Here is a 7574-nt window from a genome sequence, read left to right as displayed (position 1 = left end):
CAAAAACAAGTAGCCTACCAACTTTAAGTTTAAGGAGTTTAAGAAGACTAAGAGTTGTATAAACCATAGGTAAAATGAGGGTTTTGTACCAGCCTGGCAAATAGATCATACAGCAGACCCAAAGTTGCTACTGCTTCTTATTTTAGATGAAGAGATTATAATTAGTACTATGCACTTAAATGTGCCTGCATATCTTACCTCTGGAGGACCAACATAGGAAGTCAGCATGACTCTGTGAAAGAGCAAGCCAAAATCTTGTATATTTTCAAAAAAATGGTTTCATGTACTTCATTCAGTGCTGCAGAATTTGAAACTTAAAAATACCATAAATACCTCTTGAATTTGGATGTGAGATTCAGTTGTCTGTCTTTGTTCTACTAGTGCACTAGAAATGGCAAAATCACATTTATGGGGCTACAGGGCTGTAATCTATTGATAGTCCACTGACAGACAATTTTTACAAATCAGATTTTTGTTTGTTTGTTTGTTTAATTTTGCAACCCTCCTACATCTCAAGGCTACTGATCATGATGGGGCAGTGGATCTCAGAGAAATTTGCTCTTTTCTCTCTGCTCTAACCTTAAGATAACTTGTACAGGTCTGAGAGTAACCTGTAGTTCTTCATTGTTAGTATAACATACTAAGCAGTTTAGTAGCCAGGAGAAATCAGTGTAATGATTAAAATGATGACTCTAACATGTAAAGCCAAGTTCCAAATTGCTGTAGTTGTGGGAGATCACTCTAAGAGGCTCTTCCACCAGCAATGCTGCATTTTGGATTCCAGTAGCAATGTGGGTTCTTTGGTTGTTTACTAAATATCCAGTAACCTCTCCCTTTATGGCTTTTGAGCAACATGTCAGGCTTTAGGTGTAAGAGTAGGATTCTGTAACATTTCTGGCAATTATTTGAAAATCGTTGAAAATTGCTTAGCAATGCCTAAATGTATTGAGCCTAACAGCATACAATTGCAATGATTTCTGTGAGCTGGGTATTTCTTCTGTGGGTATGATGTAAATAAAACCACATCCTTTACCGGTGTTACTTTACATACACATCTATTATCAGATAAATTATACACAGATTATATACAACAATTTGTGTACACGTGCTGTACACAATATTGTTATACATACCTGAAACTATCTGGCTAACTCCTTCACAACAACAACAAAAAAACTTATTTGTAATATTGGAACATGGTAGTATACTACTCACTTAGTTTTTTGAAATCTCTGTAATAGAGGAACTCTTGGTTACCACTATGACCGGTTTTCTATCCAGCCCAGAAGCATACGCTTTTACATATATGTCTTTTATCTCTGACATTATATAACACTTCACAAATTAGCAATCTTCCCATTCCCAGTGTTGCAAATGTATACTTAATAACATGCATTCTTTTTAAAATGTATTTTATAATTATTACAGAATCACAGAATGGCCGATGTTGGAAGGGACCTCTGAAGATCATCTAGTCCAACCCCCCTGCCAAGCAGGGTCACCTAGAGCACATTGCACAGGGTCACATCTGGACAGGTTTTGAGTGTCTCCAGAGGAGACTGCATGGTCTCTCTGGGCAGCCTGTTCCAGTGCTCTGTCACCCTCACAGTAAAGTAATGTTTTTACACATTCAGATGGTACTTCCTGTGTTTCACTTTGTGCCCATTTGCCTCGTCCTGTCACTGAGCACCACTGAAGAGAGTCTGTCTCCATCCTTTTGGCACCCTCCCTTCAGATATTTATACACGTTGATAAGATCTCCTCTCAGCCTTCTATTCTCCAAGCTAAATAGGCCCAGCTCCCTCAGGCTTTCCTAATAGGAGAGATGCTCCAGTCTCCTCATCATCTTAGTAGCCCTACACTGAACTCACGGCAGTACCTCCATGTCCCTCCTGTAATGGGGAGCCCAGAACTGGACACAGTACTCCAAGTGTGGCCTAACCAAGACTTGAGTAGAGGGGGAGGATCATCTCCCTTGACCTGCTGGCAACACTCTTCCAAGTGCACCCCAGGACACCTACCATTGTCCTTCTTGGCCACAAAGACACATATGGTCAGCAATATTATTAATATTATTACTATTTCTAAATGTAATTCACAGAATCACAGAATCACAGAATCACAGAACTGAAGGGATTGGAAGGGATCTCGAAAGATCATCAGGTCCAGCCCCCCTGCCAAAGCAGGTTTCTTAGAGCTGGCTGCCCAGGTAGGCGTCCAGACAGGCCTTGAATATTTCCAGAGGAGACTCCACAACCTCCCTGGGCAGCCTGTTCCAGTGCTCTGTCACCCTCACCCTGAAGAAGTTCTTTCACATGGTGGTGCAGAACTTCCTGTGCTCTGTCTTGTAACCATTACTCCTTGTCCTGTCCCCGCAAACCACTGAAAAGAGGTTGGCCAAATCCCTCTGTCTCCCACACCTCTGGTATTTATACACACTGATGAGATCCCCTCTCAGTCTGCTTTTCTCCAGGATGAACAGACCCAGATGTCTCAGCCTTTCCTCATAGGAAGATGCTCCAGACCCCGTATCATCTTTGTGGCCCTCCGCTGGACGCTTTCCAGGAGATCCCTGTCTTTTTTGTACCGGGGAGCCCAGAACTGGACAGAGTACTCCAGGTGAGGCCTGACCAGGGCAGAGTAGAGGGGGAGGATCACCTCCCTTGACCTGCTGGCCAAACTCCTTTTAATGCACGGCAGGATCCCATTGGCCTTCTTGGCCATCAGGGCACAGTGCTGGCTCATGGTCAACCTGTCGTCCACCAGCACCCCCAGGTCCTTCTCCTCAGAGCTCCTCTCCAGCAGGTCGTCCTCCAGCCTGTACTGATACATGCGGTTGTTCCTGCCCAGGTGCAGGACTCTACACTTGTTCTTGTTAAACCTCATTTGGTTTAACATTCCTACCCACCTCTCCAGCCTGTCCAAGTCTCACTGAATGGCAGCACAGCCTTCTGGCATGTCAGCCACTCCTCCCAGCTTTGTGTCATCAGCATACTTGCTGAGGGCAGCATGTACTTGTTGATCATCTGCCCTTGATGATTCCCTCATCAAGGTCATCGATGAAGATGTTGAACGAGGCCAGACCTAGCACTGACCCCTGGGAAACACCACTAGTCACAGGTCTCCAGCCGGACTCTGTGCCGCTGATCACCACCCTCTGAGCTTGGCCAGTCAGCCAGTTCTCAACCCACCTTACTGTCCACTCCTCTATCCCATACTTTCTCAGCTTTGCTATCAGGATATCATGGGAGACAGTATCAAAAGCCTTGTTAAAGTCAAGGTAGATGATATTCACTGCTCTCCCCTCATCTACCCAGCTGGTGATGCCATCATAGAAGGCAATGAGGTTGGTCGAGAACGACTTCCCCTTGGTGAATCCATGCTGACTACTCCTCATAACCTTCTTCTCTTCCAATTGCTTGGAGATGGCATCCAGAACAAGCTGTTCCAACACCTTTCCAGGGACAGAGGTGAGACTGACTGTCCTGTAGTTTCCTGGATCCTCCTTGCCCTTCTTGAAGACTGGAGTGACATTGGCTATCCTCCAGTCTTCAGGCACCTCTCCTGTTCTCCAGGACCTTTCAAAGATGATAGAGAGTGGTTCAGCAATCACCTCTGCCAACTCCCTTAGCACACGTGGAAGCACCCCATCAGGACCCATGGATCTGTGTGCGTTGAGCCCTCTCAGATGCTCTTGTCAACAAGGGGGGAGATCTACACTTCCCAGACTCTTTCTCATCCCTCCAGGGTTGAGGAGTCCCGGGGGGGAGTCCTTGAAGCAAAGACTGAAGCAGAGAAAGCATTCAGTATCTCCACCTTCTCAGTGTCTCCTGTTACCAAGACACCCTCCTCATTCAGCAAGGGACCCACATTATCCCTTGTCTTCCTTTTACTGTTTACATACTTAAAAAAAACCCTTCTTATTATCCTTTATCTCTTTTGCAAGCCTCATCTCTAGCTGGGCTTTAGCCTTCCTTGTCACATCCCTGCAGGCCCTGACAACATTTCTACATTTCTATAACACTTATATACTTCTTGTATACTTATACACTTCTTACACTTATATACTTCTAACACTTCTATAATTGATTAAGATTTGTTTTATATAGCACTCAACATTTTGAGTTTTACAAGTACACACCAGCACATCTATGTATATATATGTTACATGTGCAAACATAGAATCTTAGTCATAGAACAGCCCAGGGTGAGAGACCTGGAAAGACCATGATCACTATTATGAATGAGAGGCATGTCTATCTTCACTGAGAAAAATGGGTTTTCTCCTGATTAGAGATGGGAACACCTGTAATTGATTTGTGTTTTTTGTTGTTGTTGTTGTTGTTGTTGTTGTTTTTAACTTCATGGGAATTGATTTAAAACAAAAAGAGTATTATGCCTTTTTCCTTTCATATATACATAAGCAACACCAAAAAGAAAGCAAAACCAGCTAAAACAACTGGCACAATACAACTTTGATTCACATTGATTCACTTTGAATACTGGCAGTACCTTAGCATCAGGGACGTGGACTTTTAGCCTTACACTGCTTTGGGGAAGGATCACTTTCTGGACCAAAATCAGCTTCATCATGACAGGATGTTTGGTAAGAGCCTCACAGGCTTAGAGGCCCTCACCCTTCTCTTTTAAGGGCTTGTATTTTTTCTAGAGTTCACATTTTGTACTTATATTTAGTTTTTCTTTTAATTCCATGATCTTCACTCATAACCAGTCTTTATTCTAAGTTGTTTTTAAGATTCAGCCCTTCTCTAGTTTTACGTTCCGTGTTTTAACTGAACAGGCTCCTAATTCAGATTTTAGTTTCTTGCTTTTGCCTTTAAAGCCTGAATTTCCTGATTTAGCCTATGTGTCACTGACCGCATTGCCTATATGCTGGCTCATGTGATCTCTTTACAGGAAGGTTTGGGTATTAATGCTTTACATTTTGCAAACTCTTTGCCAACATCTGAGGTGGTTTTATAAAAACGGGTTGTGAGAGCTTGAGTAATCCCATTCCCCGGCTCCTACAGTTCTTATAAAATGGGCTGGAGTATAAGCAAGATATTTGCCAGGACCACAGGGTCACGCATTAACTGCATTCATGGTGTTGTGTGATCACTGGAGACTGCCATCTACAGACTGGCTTAACTCCAGTCTGTGAGGTTAATATTGTTACTCAATACCAGTGAAGGTCTTCTACACTAGAACAGGCTCCCTAGGGAATTGGCCATGACATCAAGCCTGGTGGAGTTCAGGAAGCATTTGGACAACATGGTCAAACATATGCTTTGATTTTTGGGTATTCCTGTGTGGAGTTGGGCTCAATCCTTGTGGGACCCTTCCAACTCAGGATAATCTCTGATTCTATATGCGATGTTCACAGAGTTAACTCAAAACAATTAGGCTACTGTTAGGCAATCTGACTGCTAGACAACTGCTGTCACTTCTAAAACAAGCTAAAGTCAGCTCTGGCCAAGGCAAGTACAGACAAATCCTGCGAGATTAGAGAGAAGCCTATCACTTTTTACTAGTAATGGGAAAATCACATTTACTAAGTTATAAGGCTGTCTTATTGTTATTTTCCATGTTATCTCACTGACTTTCTGCAGAACAGTGAACGGTCATTTCCTGTGGATATACTCTGAATATTATGTGGATATCAATCCCAACAACACATAGAGAATTGTATACTGCCATTTATTCACCTGAATGGTTATTTTGCTATTTCTACATTGAGTGCTTTAACCTTTTGAACATCATTCAAGTTTTTCTGTGAAATAGAAATGCATCAGTTTCTGTAAGTTAGATGTCATCCAGCTAGCATACTTGCAAAGTGAAAAATAGTTGTATTTGGATATCCAGCCAAGCCTGGATAGCTTAGTAGGCTACGTGCTTTAACTGCTGTGTAAATTTCTCTGGAATCCAGTAGGCACACAGATGTACAATGAAACATGCTGAATGAGTATGCTGCAACCAGAAGGTAATACTACATTGCTTAATAAAAGAAAATTCAATATAGCCAACCAAGTATTACTATAAAAGATGCAAAATAAGCTAAACAACTGAGAAATGAAAGATTATCCAAGCAGGATCTGTTTTATTCCTATTATAGGCTTTTGATCAAATTACACTCACAGCTTTTTAAACAGAAATGCCATCCATTTGGGGTGCTAAGTAAACCAAAAGAATACAAAACAGATTTCTCATACATGTGAGGTAACTGGAGATCCCTCTGACCACTACAGTTTTATGCTGAAACCATGAAAGCAGGCTAAGGAGTTCTGATTCTCTAGGTAGTCACTATGAGTTGCACTTACCTGTGGAAAAAAATCACATGCTTTAACTCTGGTCATCAGTTTCTAGCTCTAGAAACCACTCAGTCAGCCTTCTCGTTCATAGTGAACTGCTAGCCTGTTAGCTTGCAAGGTTTGTTTCTCTGCAAAGCTTTACATGGTGCTTTTGTAGGGAGTTGGCCTTGTGTAGAAAACCAACCAAGATCCAGGCTTTACTGCTGAAGCTTCTCCACGGGCTGAGCTCAGCTTCTCCTCTCTGTCCTGTGCCATCCCACGCAGTGTGCTATGATTTTGCTAACATTGACTCCCTTTTAGACTGATAACTGGACCACTACCTAGTATTGCAGGAGGTAAGGTCATATATTTTATTCCTCTTCTTTGAGGTATTTTGATCACCAACTCTATTCTGGATTTAGATCTGTTTCCTTCTGTTGGATAAAAATATATTTGATTAAAACTTCTACAGTATATTATGAAAAATATTACAGGAATGGTCTTCTTAATGGATTCCTAGCTAGTCCTTATATAAAAAATCTGGAAAGACTAAAGCATAGTGTCTAGTTTCCGCAGAATTACTCAAACAGAAGCTGTGAATGAAACCTTTGGCTTCTTGTAAGCTGGTCCCAGGATGCTCTACAGAGCTGTAACTGAAAGAATTAGCCTTTGAATCTTAAAATTTTATACTCAATAATAATTTATTCACAACTGTATTTCTGCCTCCTTGGGAAAAAAAAAAAAAAAAAAAAAGTGCCACATACTTGCAGTTGTAAAGAAACAACACTAGAGAGCACTGGAAGTTTAGTGGAATGAAGTGTTCATTGCACTCTCACTTGTTCCCTAAACTGGAATGAAAAAACGTGTATTAAGTAAGGGCTGGAGAGCCCCAAAATACAAAATGAACCTGCTGGACTGTTGCTGGCTATGTCTCAGTCTGTGTTCTTGTAAACGTCCAGAGGGAAAATAATAATAACAACAGCAACAACACCACCACAACCAACAACAACAACAATAAAAATAAAGAATTCAAATAAATGGGGAAGAAGGGACCTCTTGAATTCTCTAGTCCAACCTCTTGTTCATAGCAGGGCTAACTTTAAGGTTAGATGAGGTCACTCAGGGCAGCACTCTTGTCTATGTGAACTTAAGCCAAGGACAAAGGTGCCACAGGCTTCTCATTTCATAAATAGAAAGAAAATGATTGCCAAAAATTACTGTGACAATAAATACATACTTTAACTGGCCAAGGAATTTCTGGCTTTACAAGTTGAGGGCATTTACAGA

This window comes from Anas platyrhynchos, chromosome 1 (assembly GCF_047663525.1).
Source record: "Anas platyrhynchos isolate ZD024472 breed Pekin duck chromosome 1, IASCAAS_PekinDuck_T2T, whole genome shotgun sequence".
Classification (NCBI taxonomy): Eukaryota; Metazoa; Chordata; class Aves; order Anseriformes; family Anatidae; genus Anas; species Anas platyrhynchos.
This window is presented reverse-complemented; position numbering follows the sequence as displayed.